This window comes from Macaca fascicularis, chromosome 2, assembly GCF_037993035.2.
Source record: "Macaca fascicularis isolate 582-1 chromosome 2, T2T-MFA8v1.1".
NCBI classification, from domain to species: domain Eukaryota; kingdom Metazoa; phylum Chordata; class Mammalia; order Primates; family Cercopithecidae; genus Macaca; species Macaca fascicularis.
In genome coordinates, this window is record NC_088376.1 from 185,661,228 (window position 1) to 185,675,000 (window position 13,773).

Genomic DNA, 13,773 nt, shown 5'->3' on the forward strand with positions numbered 1-13,773 from the left:
ATATATATATATATATATACCTACTATATACCCATGAAAATAAAAACTATGGTGCTCTTTCACTGAAGAGTTTGCTTGTCTCAGTTTGTACTGCAGTCAAATCCTTTACAAATTATTCTAAGCAGTTAGTTAGGATACAGAAGACAACAAGTACAATGGCAGTTACCAGAGGCTGGGAAGTGAGGAGACTGGAGATATGTTGGTCAAGGGACATGAAATTTCAGTTAGACAGGAAAAATACATTCAAGAGATATATTGTATACCACAGTAACTATTATAATTATTCTCGTCCTTGTTCTTATACCTTTTGCAATATATTGCATACTTGAAAATTGCTAATAGACTTTTAAGTGTTCACACCACAAAAAATAAGCATGTGAGATAATGGATATATTAATTAGCTTTATTCAGTCATTCCACAATGTATACATATATCACACCATTGTATATCATAAATATATATAATTCATATTTGTCAATTGAAACATAACAAATAAAATCATAAAAATGAAGGCAACAATGCTATTTTAATTTGGGTTCCTCCAGAAACGAAGGCAGCACCTAAAGGGGATGTTTCCATGCCAGCTATCAATATGAGTGACTGCAGTGTAATCCAGCTGGGGAAACTATGAGAGCAGGAGTGGCATGCACTTCAGAATTATCCCACTTAAGGGGTAAAGAAATTGGGGTGCTTTTACACCAGCTTCTCATCGGTCATTCATTGAGAGCTGTTCCTAAGGGACGCTAATTGTCCACAAACTGGAATCCAGCTGCAAGATAAAGTCTTCATGCAAAACAAATATATTGGAGTTAAATATGCTGACAATTGGAAGTCAGGCCAATGAATCCTGAAGTGGTAACAGTGAAAAGATGGGTCATGACAGCGTCACTACAAGTAAAGGGTGGTTGCTGTATACTGTTCCTTTCAAAGTGTAATATGTTCTTACACCCTAGGGACACCCGAGGGATATTTGGATTACCCAAACTCTCATGGCTGTTTCTACTGACCCTGCTTACTATCTCCACTATCTGTAAGTGTCCATGGCTTACAGATAGTGCTGAGTCAGCTTATGTGAGATTCTGTTATTTCCATTCAGGGGGACTCAGATCCTAATCTATCTCCAATACACTGTTAGCAACTAGAAGGGAGGTATACATGGGATTTTGTAGCATGGGATTTTGAACTCATAGAATAACACATAAAAATTCTGGACAATCATAATGCATTTAAATATATCTCTATATATTCATTTTTAATTTTTGTTATACAAGTAGAAATGGTTTGTTTGGTAGAAGATACAGTTTCTGAACTAAGTCATAGTCACATAACGACCTACAATTTGAAATGAAGAAAAGTAGACCTAGTATGTTTCTAAGCTTGCCTTGAATAAAAACCTAATAATGTATTATCTCCAAAGTGGAGAGAAAATAAATGCTACAATTAAAGGACCTTGTGGTGAAAGGTGTGAGAAGAGATAGAGGACATTTCTGAAGCTACATAAATCTTTCTAAAGAGATATAAGTAGAACTCTATTCCACTGCATTTTACCCATTTATAGCCTAAATAATGGCCTAAAAATACTCCAAACATTTTTAAATATTATAATTTTGTTTGGAGAAAGTGACTAAAAAAATACAGTAGGCTTGCTTTTAATTGTACTGCTCATTATTCTCTATAAGCAAAAATAATTTTATTTCAGACAACCCTCACCTGAACTAACTTTCTAGGAACTGCATGATTCTACATTCTTCAAGAATGCTTATGTTTCCAAGGGATATTTCTCAAATAATTTAAAATAAGTGTTTAAAGAACAGCTTTCTTGATATTGATTATCCTTACTCATACTTGTTGGCACATCTCATAAAGTTTCAATGAAACCCGAAAACGTAGATAATATTATTTATATTTTGAAGACAGAAATTGTCCTTGATGATGTTATATTTACATTTCCAGATTTAATGGACACCTTGTAATGTTTCCAGCATCATCTTCAGCAAAATGGAATGTAATAATGTCATGGTGGCAGATAACTGTCACCACTGCTGAGCTTTCAATGATCAACTCTTTCAATTTTTATGGTAAAGATAATATAAAAATATAAAATATAATAATAGTGATTTTTAAATTCAGACAATATAACTAAAGGAAGTGTCACCTGCCACCTTCCCCAATCCCAAACTGCTCGTCTTCAGTAGCCACTGTTAATGATTTAGTCTATGTTCTTCTAGATTTTTTTCTATGCTTTTATAAACATGTATATCCACCTGGAAATAGATAATTTCAGGTTTAATTCTTTCAGCAATACTATAACTCTGTACATATTTCTCCTGTAAGTTTTTTTTTATATAACATAAAATGGAGCTGTTTGATTTGCATAATGTAGATTAAATTTATAGTACAAATTTACCATTACTTATATAACTTATTCTTTATTTTTAAGAAATATTTCAAACATATGATACATGTGACACACACCAGATGTAATAAATGAAAACATTTCTCCATGATAATGGTTTGCCATATTTATTTCTTTCTAAAGCAAATAAAATCTTAAATATATAGTTGAAGTCTTTCTTCATACTCCATTTCCTCTTCTTTCTTTTGCTACTTCTTCTCCCTAGTTTGATTTGTTTCCTTCTTGTCCTTGTTATTATACCTTTTACAATATAGAAACATGTAAATAAATAATATATAGTATGCTTCTGTGTGTTTTAAAATTTAACATCTACTTTAAATATATTTTTAAAATTTTTTACATTAATTCTTGAGTTATCCATGCTGATACATAGATGTAGTTTATTCATTACAACTGATGTTTAGCATCCTATCATAAGTAAATGCCATAATTTCTAAAATTTTCTGATCCACTTAGCTGCTGAACACTATTTGCAATTAAAAATAATGCTGTGATGAGCTGCCTTGCACAAGCCATCAGGGATACATGTGGGAAAATTTTCCTGGAAAAATAAGGAACTTCTGAATCATAAACTCCACAGCTTTACTAAACATTATCATTTTTTTTTCTAAAGGGATTATGTCAATTTATAGTTTCAACAGCAGAGAATGAGAGTTCTGATTTTCACATGATCAACATACTGGATTTTTTGCCAATCAGATATGTGTCACATGGTGTCTCATTCTTGTTTTAATTTGCATTCCTCTTATATTTAGGGAGAGTGTAAAATATTATATAATTATTCCTAATCACTTCCTGCCCAAACTAAGAGGACTGCACCACCTCCCGCTCTGTACTCATTGATTAACATTAGGCTTGATTCTGTGTCTTGCCAATGTAATGAGGACAGAAATTATATATGGCCTTTCCTCCCTCCCTCCCTCCCTTCCTCCCTCCCTCCCTCCCTCCCTCCCTTCCTTCCTCCCTCCTTCCCTCCCTTCCTTCCTTCCTCCCTCCCTCCCTCCCTCCCTTTTTTTTCTTTTCTTTTTTGACGTTTTGAGTCGAAGTCTCACTCTGTTGCACAACCTGGAGTGCAATGGCGCAATCTTGGCTCACTGCAACCTCTGCCTGCCGGGCTCAAGCGATTCTCCTGCCTCAGCCTCCTGAGTAGCTGGGACTACAGGCATATGCCACCATGCCTAGCTAAGTTTTGTATTTTAGGTAGAGATGAGGTTTCACCATATTGACCAGGTTGGTCTTGAACTCCTGACCTCAAGTGATCCGCTCACTTCAGCCTCCCAACATGCTGGGATTACAGGTGTGAGCCACCGTGCCCAGCCTATATATGGCATTCCTAAGTAGAAGTGTCAAGAGCCATCATATCATTCTAACTTTTCTATTTTTCTTTTGCCTCAGAAAAACACATTTCAGAAAAGGACTGATCCTTAAATCTGTATTGACAGAATTAAAAAGAGCCACAGGACTAAACCCCACAGTTAACATATAATGTGAACAAAAAATAAAATTTGGTTGCTGTAAGCCACCACTGAGATTTTGGGTCACTTCTTATGACAACATAACTTAGTTAATGCAAGATTTATGATAGAAATTGGTTATAGAAGTATGGTGTTGCTATAACAATTTTTTTAAGGTGTGACATTGCCTTCTAGGCCAGGCAAGACAATAACTATTGGAGCTGGGAAAATGGCAATCCATGTTATTCAGTGTTGAAACATTTGGTAAATTGGTAAATTGGTAATGTGGCAAATCAACTTGTAGTTACAGGTGCAAAGAATGGGAAACATAATGTTACTAATGTGTCTTGAATGCTGTTGGCTGTATTTGACAGTATTTGTCAAAATTGTAAGAAGCCATGAGGCCACACAAATATAATGGTTATTTTGCAAAGGAAAACAAAAATGAATAATTCTCAAGATTCATGATTTGTAGAGTTGAAAGAATCAACTGATTTTCATCTCTTTTCACTGATAAATGTTTTGAATGGCAAAGGTTGACAAACGAACTCAAGGGCCAAGCTACCACAGACTTTATTAAAAACTGAATTGATACGTTTGGCACCCAGTAAATCTTTTTCGTTGGACAAAATGTTCAGCAAAAAGATATTAAAGGCATGGCTTTCCCAAGAAGCTTGATAAGATCAAGGTACTAGCAGTTAAGTTGAGAGAGGGGCATATCTCAACAAGATTAAGAGTTTAGATACTGGTACACGGAACAGGTTAGTTTTAACAAATGAACGAATTACTATGTTTTTGAGAGTTATGAGCTGTACTTCTCAGAATTGTACCTGTAAAGCTACCAGTCTGCATTAGATTAGTTAGCAACTTAAAAAAATCTTGGGGCCTAAAATTCTATAGCTAGGAAGCAGGCTGAGAGGGCTGCTTAGCTCTTGAGGAAGGCATATTTTAAATTTGACTTTCATATATGGCTAGGGAGCATCTAGGGAAAGGAAGAATCCCTATCTTAGAAGACAAAACCATGAACTATGAAAACCGTCAACTGGAAAGTTGCTTCCAGGATGCAGAATGTAAGACTCAAGGAAAATCTTTTACTTCCAATATTGTATTAGTTGTCATTGCTTTAAAATAAAACTTGATAACCTCTTGCAAGAATAATTCTTTTATTCTCAAGAAATTGTTTTAAAGCTATTAGAGTGGTTTGAAAAATACCATGGCAAAGGTACAATTCCAAAAATAATGCTATACAAACTTATATCAGGTATATTATTTTAAAATCCTATCTATAAAACTATGTATATCAAATCATACTTTAAATGACGATTTTAAAATTTTCAGTGAAACAATGAAGCCATTAGTATTTTGGAAGATCAGCTAATGAAATTTAAAGTGTAACACAGAACTAAGGAAGTGAGCAAATCTTGTTACTGAACTGCTGCGGAAGGCATGTCAGCTTCTGCAGGATCCACTGATTGCCTTAGACATCGATTGGTTAATTTAATGAAGAAGGAAGGTCTGGAGTCTGAACAAATTTACAATGCTGACGTGACAAGATCTTACCTGAAGTTATGGCCAGGAAAACACAAATGTCTATGAGTGTGTACACCCACACACCACACACACACAAAATCAAGACTGCCAATAATGAGTAACATCTTTAAGATTATAAAGTGAGGCCATTACTTTTAATTTAATTAAAGAAGACACAAGATATTGACAAAGAAAAATCTACCTAGAATAAACTATCTCTTTTCACATAAATTAGTTTAGAATGTGAATAACTTTTATGAGATATTCCTTTAAGTTTCAAAATGATAGCTGAGAATTAAAGTTATGACACTAAGTCATAAAATATAGTTGTGCCAGAAAATGTAGATGTACAATAGCATAATTTAATGAAATCTCATTTTTGTCCAATATATCACATTATCTAATAGTGTGGAATTTAAAATTGTACATCATCATTTTAATTTGTATTTATTTCACATCTAGTGATAATTAACATTTTTTTCAGGGTTATGGAATTGTACTTAATTTTTACTTTAGACCTGAGTCAGGGAGTGTGATGATATTTGGAAAAGTACATTGACTCTACTCAATTGTACCTTCTCATCACAAAATGGGCATAAAATATTCAGTACTTAGGGCACATGAAAATTAGAGATATATATTTGAAAGCCCTTATGAATTACAATTACACAGTGTTATTAAGCTAAACAATTAAATGAGATGTATACTATTTAAAAATAAAAAGCATTTTCAAATAATCTTGAAACAAAGTAAAACTAAAGTGAAGAAAAAAATAAAGTAGATTTAAAATCTCTGTTTTCTTCTTCCATAAAAAAACAAAGAAGAAATTGGCCAGGTTTAAACATTTTTATTACAAATTTTTGTCTTTATCTATTCTTGGTTTTAGAGTTCCAGGCAACCACCTACTTTTCAGTAAAACATAGGCTGTGGCCTTATGTTTACCACTCACATAATTCCAGTTTCCTTATTTAAAACATACTGAACTAGTTCTACACTACTTTCTCTCATGAAACTATGTGTGAGGACATTTTTTAAAATATCAATGAAGAAAACATCAGCTGTCTTAGAGGTATTCACTTTCTTTGAAGAGACTTCCTGGAGCCACTTTATTCTGCACAAAATCATCAGGACTGATTGAAACTAGACTGATTTCTCAATGTTTTCCCACAAGACTAGGATGCAGTTCTGTCACCTTCATTAATTCTCCTTAAAGACAAAATACTGCTTATGTTCCAGTTGAAAAACTATGATATGCTAACAATAAAAAATTTATAGTTTCTGGAGTCAATTGCAAAGAACCAATCTGTAAAGACTGTCTTTTGTAAAAGTAAAAACTCTGTGTGCATTTCTTAAAGTTTTCAATACTGTTCCCCTTTAAATAAGCAAGCGTATTAGTATAATAATATATTACAAAACAAACATTTATTATGATTAATATAATTATATATAATATTATTATAATAAATTTGTGGATAAAAGTCAACATTCTGATGGAATGTCAGCAGGAAACAATTATTTTTCTCAGAAATTTTCAAAATTATTGTTTTATGAGTACAAATTAGAAATAAAAGCTAATGTTATTTTAGTTACAGGAAATAGAAACCAAACTGACAGAATGAGAAAAATAAATGTAGTGCATACTTTTTTGAGAAACCAGTGGGACATAATAAAAAGCTTCTGGAAGGGCAAGCACCAAGTTTGTTCATCTTTTCTCTGGGATATGGCCACCAGCATGATTCATCTGCAACAACCTTTGGCAGTTAAACTTCTCCATTCCAAGTTTAAATTAAAGAAGATGGGATCTAATTGGCTCAGCTGTGCCAAGTGTCTGCTCCTGGATGAATCATAATGTTCGGAGGTCAAGGTCAAGAAAGTACAGTGACAGTCCCTGGAGTACCCACTGTGCAGTGGAGCTATGGAAAAGAAGGTGACACACAAGGAAAATGCTTCAGCTTGCCTTAAATAGAATTGATATCCATGCTATAAACCTCGTTTTCCCATTTGCTTTTTTAAAAAAGGTCATCAAGCAGCGTGTGTCTACTGCTGAACTCAATGTGAAAATCAATTGACCAAATCTTCTAATAATTATAAATAAGCTATTTCAGATAACTTCAAATTGATTAAATTTAAGTTTTCCTGGTTTTATATATATATACACACACACACACATACACACACATACATATACACACATATATATTTATACACTTCTGCTATTTGATATCCTTTAGAACTAAAGCATCAAAGCAAAACAGGAATTATGTGTGCCGTTCATGCATGATTTACTTTGCATACTAGGGAACGTCAATAAACAAGGAAAGGGAGGAGGGCAGCGAAAGATGCGAAATAGAAAACTCCAGTAATCATTCCCTGCAATGAGAACACCAAGATAACAACTATCTACAGAGAAAAAACACCTTCATAAGAATGAAAAATCAGGTGACCACTCATAGTACCTGCTTTTAAATTCATATTGCTGAAAGAGGCACTGAAGAGATGCAAAACCCGTTATGAATGGCCAAAGCCACCCTTCCCTACCCCGTGCAGCAGCAACGTGGTTGAGAGAGCATCTCTGGACACCAGGAGAGAAAGGACATAGCAATTCTGAGACAATGAACTCAGTGCTATCTTGTTAGGGCAGAAGGGAAAACCAGACCAAACGCACCTGGTGCCCACCTGCAAAATGATCGTTTAAACCAACCCAGCCAGAGGGAAATCGCAGATCCCAGTGGTCTAAACTTGAGTGCCTGCAAACCTCATCACAGAGGGCTACATTGCTCTGTGTCTCCAAGTAAACTTGAAAGTAGTCTAGGCTACATGGACTACAACTCTTAGGTGAGTCCTAGTGCTGAAATAGGTCCAGAGACAGTTGCCTGGTGGGGTTGGGGGGCAGGGCTCCTAGTATACTGAGATGTTAGCTAGGACAACCAAGGGAGGGCTGGCATCAAGCCTCCCCTAACCCCAGGCTGCACAACTCACAGTTCCAAAAGAGACCCCTTCCTTCTGCTTAAGGAAAGGAGAGGGAAGTTTAAAGAGGACTTTATCTTGTATCTAGGATTCCAACTTAACCACAGCAGGATAGGGCACTGGTCAGAGTTGTGAGTCCCCTATTCCAGGCCCTAGCTCCCAGATGACATTTCTAGACACACCCTAGGTCAGAGGGAAACCTTGCAGGAAAACACCCTGTCCTGGCAGCATTCATCACCTGCTAACTGAAGGGCTCTTGGACCCTGAATAACCAGCAGTGAGCCTTTGAAACTTGGTGGTTTCAGGTCAGACTGAGCATATAACAAGTGGTGGTGGCTACAGGGCAAAACTCTATCTGCCTGGGAAAGCAGAAAGAAAACTAAAGGGGTCTTTGCCTTGTACCTTAGGTACCAGGATGACCATGGCAGGGTATAGCACCAAGTGATTTCTTGGCGCCCCATATTCCAGGACTTGATTATTGGATGGTATTTCTGGACATGCCCTGGGCCAGAGGAGTACCCAATGCCCTGAAGGGTGAGTACCAGGCCAGGCAGTGCTCATGACAAGCAAGAGACCTTGGGCCTTAAGGGACCATTGGTGTAGTCTGGTGGTATTCCTTGTGGCCTGAACTGGTGGTGGCTAGAAAATGATGCTTTTCTGCCTTTGAAAACGGGAGGGAAGAGTGGGAAGAATTGCATTTTGTGATTTAAGTGCCAGCTTAGATGCACTTATAGAACACCAAGTAGACTTCTTAGGTTTTTGGCTCTTGTCCCTGATTCCAAGACAGCACAGCTGGACCAACCCAGAATTTGGGGGACCTTGTCAACCTTAAGGGAAGGAAACAAACATGGCTGACTTTGTCACCTGCTGATTATAAAGCTCCGGGGTCTTGAGTGAACATATGCAGTAGCCAAGGAGTGGTTACAGCATGCCTTGTGTGAGACCTAGTGCTGTGCTGGCTTCAAGTCTGACCCAGTGCAGTTACAATGGTGGTGGCTATAGGAGCAATTGTAACACCCCACCTCCAGCTTTAAGTGGTTCAGAAGAGAGAGACAGAGAGAGAGAGAGAGAGAGAGAGAGAGAGAGAGACAGAGACAGACAGACACACACACACACACACACACAGACACACACACACACACGCACACGCGCACACACGCACACACACACACACAGAGAGAGAGAGAGAGAGAGAGAGAGAGAGAGAGAGACTCTGTAGGTTTGGTAGAAAGCAAAAGGGAATAAGAGTCTCTGCCTGGTAATCCAGAGAATTCTCCTGGACCTTGTCCAAGATCATCAGGGCAGTACCTCTAAAAGTCTGTAAGAACCACAGCATTACTGGGCCTGGGGTCCCCACTAAAGCAGGTACTAGTTAGATCATAACACCCAAGTCTTTTCAAATATCTGGAAAGCCTTCCCCAAAAGACTGACTACAAATAAGCCTAAACAGTGAAGACCACAATAAATACCTAACCATCCAGTGTCCAGACACTGAAGAACAGCTACTAGCATTAGCATCAACCAGGAAATCATGACCTCATCAAATGAACCAAATAAGGCATCTGAGAGAAATAGAGACATGTTACTTTTCAGACAGAGAATTCAAAATAGCTGTGTTGAGGAAACTCAAAAAAATACAACATAACACAGAGAAGGAATTCAGAATTCTATCAGATAAATTTAATAAACAGATTGAAATAATTAAAAAATCAAGCAGAAATTCTGGAGCTGAAAAATGTCATTGGTATACTGAAGAATGTGTCTGAGTCCTTTAATAAAAGAATGGATCAAGCAGACAAAAGAATCAGTGAACTTGGACACAGGTTATTTGAAAATACACAGAGAAGACAAAAAAGAAAAAAAAGAATAACAAATCATGAAGACCATCTACAGAATCCAGAAAATAGCCTCTAGATTCTACAGAATCTAAAACAGAGCAATTCAAAGAGTTATTGGCCTTAAAGAGGAGGTAAAAAAGAGATAGGGGTAGAAAATTTATTCAAAGGAATAATAACAAAGAACATCCAAACTTTAGAGAAAGATATCAATATCCAAGTACAAGAAGATCATAGAAGACAAAGCAGATTTAACCCAAAGAAGGCTACCTCCAGCAATTAATAATCAAACTCTCAAAGATCAAAGATAAAGAAAGATTCCTAAAAGCAGCAAGAGAAAAGAAACAAATAACACATAATGCAGTTCCAATATGTCTGGCAGCAGACTTCTTTGTGGAAAGCACAGAGGACAGGAGGGAGTGGCATGACATATGTAGAGTGCTGAAGGAAAAAAGTTTAATCATAGAATAGTATATCCAGTGAAAACATCCTTCAAACATAAAGGAGAAATAAAGACTTTGACATACAAAAGCTAAGGGATTTAATCAACAATAGACCTGTCCTACAAGAAATGCTAAAGGGAGCACTGCAATTAGAAAGAAAAGGACAATAATCACCTGAAGGTACAAAACTCACTGGTAATATTAAGTACACAGAAAAGCAAAGAATGTTGTTACACCGCAATGGTGGTATCTAAACTACTCTTATCCTATGTAGAAAGACTAAATGATAAACTAATCAAAAACAATGACTATTATAGCTTTTCAGCACATAGTGAATACGGTATGATATAAATAGAAACAACAAAAAATTAAAAAGCAGTGTGATAAAAGTAAAGGCATAGAATTTTTATTAGTTTTCTTTGTGTTTGTTTATGCAAATAGCATTAAGTTGTTACCAGGTTAAAATAATGGGTTATGAGATAGTATTTGCAAGCCTAATCAGAACTTCAAACACAAAAACATAAAAACAAAAATATAAAAAGCAGAAAACTAAGTCATATCAGCAGAAAAAACATCTTCACTTGAGGAAGACAGAAAGGAAAGAAATGAAGAAGAGAGGATGACAAAACAATCAGAAAACAAATAACAAAATGGCAGGAGTAAGTCCTTACTTATCAATAATAACATTGAATGTTAATGGACTAAACTCTCCAAACAAAAGATGCAGACTGACCAAATGGATGAAAAAATAAGACCCATTGATCTGTTGTCTACAAGAAACACACTTCACTTATAAAGACACATATAGACTGATAATAAAGAGATGGTAAGAGATATTCCATGCCAATGGAAACCAAAAAGGAGCAACAGTAGCTATACTTATCTCAGAAAAAATAGATTTCAAGACAAAACTATAAGAGACAGTCCGTATATGATGATAAAGGGGTCAATTAAGCAAAAAGATATCATAATTGCAAATATATATGAACCAAACACTGGAGCATGCATATATATAAAGGAAATATTATTAGAGCTAAAGACAGAGATAGGCCCCAATATAATAATAACTGCAGACTTCAACACCTCACTTTCAGGATTGGATAGATCTTCTGGACAGAAGATCAACAAAGAAACATCAGACTTAATCTGCTCTATAGATCAAATGCACATAATAGATATTTACAGAACATTTCATCCAAGAGCTTCAGAATACAGATTATTTTCCTCAGCACACAGATCCTTCTCAGGGATAGACCATATGTTAGGCCACAAAACAAGTCTTTAAACCTTCAAAAAACTGAAATCATATCAAGCATCTTCTCTGACCACAATGTAAGAAAACTAAAAATTAATAGCAAGAGGAATTTTGGAAACTATACAAACATATGAAAATTAAACTATATGCTCCTGAATGAACAGTGAGTCAATGAAGAAATTAATAAGAAAACTGAAAAATTTATTTTATCAAATGATAATGGAAACAAAAAAATACCTATGGGATGAAGCAAAAGCAGTACTCAGAGGAAAATTTATAGCTATAAGTGCCTACATCAAAAAAGAGGGAAAATTCCAAATAAACAATCTAATGATGCATCTTAACGAATCAGAAAAGCAAGGGCAAACCAAACCCAAACTAGTAGAAGAAAAGAAACAATAAAGATCACAGCTGAAATAAGTGAAAATGAAATGACAAAATATACAAAAGATCAATGAAACAGAAAGCTCTTTTTTGAAAAGTTAAACAAAATTGACAAACCTTTGGCCATTCTAAGAAAAAAAGGGAAGATCCAAATAAATAAAATCAGAAATGAAAAAGGAGACATTACAACTAAGACTGCAAAAATTCAATCGATAATTAGTGGCTACTATGAGCAACTATATGCCAACAAACTGAAAAAACTGGAAGAAATCAACAAATTCCTAGATACATGCAACCTACCAAGATTGAACCAGGAAGAAATCCAAAACCAATAAAAAGTAACAAAATCAAAGCCATTAAATAAGTCTCCCAGTAAAGAAAAGCCAGGGACCCAATGAGTCCATGGCTGAACTCTACCAATCTTAAGGAAACTAATACCAATCTTACTCAAACTATTCTGTAAGAGCAAAGAAGGAGGGAATAACTCCAAACTCATTCTATGAGCCCAGTATTACCCCAATACCAAAACCAGACTAAGACACATCAAGAAACGAAAACTACAGGCCAACATCTCTGACAAATATTGATGAAGAAATCCTCAACTAAACACTAGCAAACTGAATTCAACTATATATTAGAAAGATCATTAATCATGACCGAGTGGGATTGTCCCTGCAATGCAAAGGTGGTTCAATATATGCAAATAAATGAGCATGATACATCATATCAGCAGAACGAAAAATAAAAATCATTTCAACTGATTCTGAAAAAAATTGATAAAATTCAACATGACTTCATGAAAAAAATCCTCAAAAAAGTGGGTATTGAAAGAACACACCTCTTCATAACAAAAGCCATATATGACAGACCCAAAATTAGTATCATAGTGAATGGGCAGAAACTGAAATCCTCTTCTCTAAGATCTGGAACACGGCAAGGATGCCTCCTGTCACCACTATTATTCAGCATATACTGGAAGGCCTACCGAGAGCAATCAGAAAAGAGAAGGTTATAAAGGGCATCTAAAGTGAAAATAAAGAAATTAAATTATCCTTGTTTGCTGATGATATGATCTTGTATTTGGTATGATACAGATTCTTTTCCTCAGCACATGAATCCTTCTCAAGGATAGACCATATGTTAGGTCACAAAACAAGTCTTTAAACCTTTGGAAAAACCTAATATAAAAACTGTTAGAAAAGAAACACAAGAAAACTATTAGAAGTGATAAATTAAGTAAAGTTGCAGGATACAAATTCAACAGACAAAAATCAATAGTGTTTCTATATGTCAACAGTGAATAATGTGAAAAAGAAATTTTTGAAAAGTAATTACATTTACAATAGTCACACATACAATAAATACATAGGCATTAACCAAAGAAATGAAGGAGATCTATAATGAAAACTACAAAACACTGATGAAGGAAAATGAACACTACACCAAAAAATGGAAAAATATTCCATGTTCATGGGTTAGAAGAATAAA

General features: G+C 35.4%; 1 protein-coding gene across 7 annotated transcripts in view; it reads right to left on the minus strand.

Moving 5' to 3' along the window:
• Window positions 1–13,773, minus strand: part of EPHA6 (EPH receptor A6) — a 930,448-nt gene that overhangs the window by 554,073 nt on the left and 362,602 nt on the right. The window lies entirely within an intron of this gene.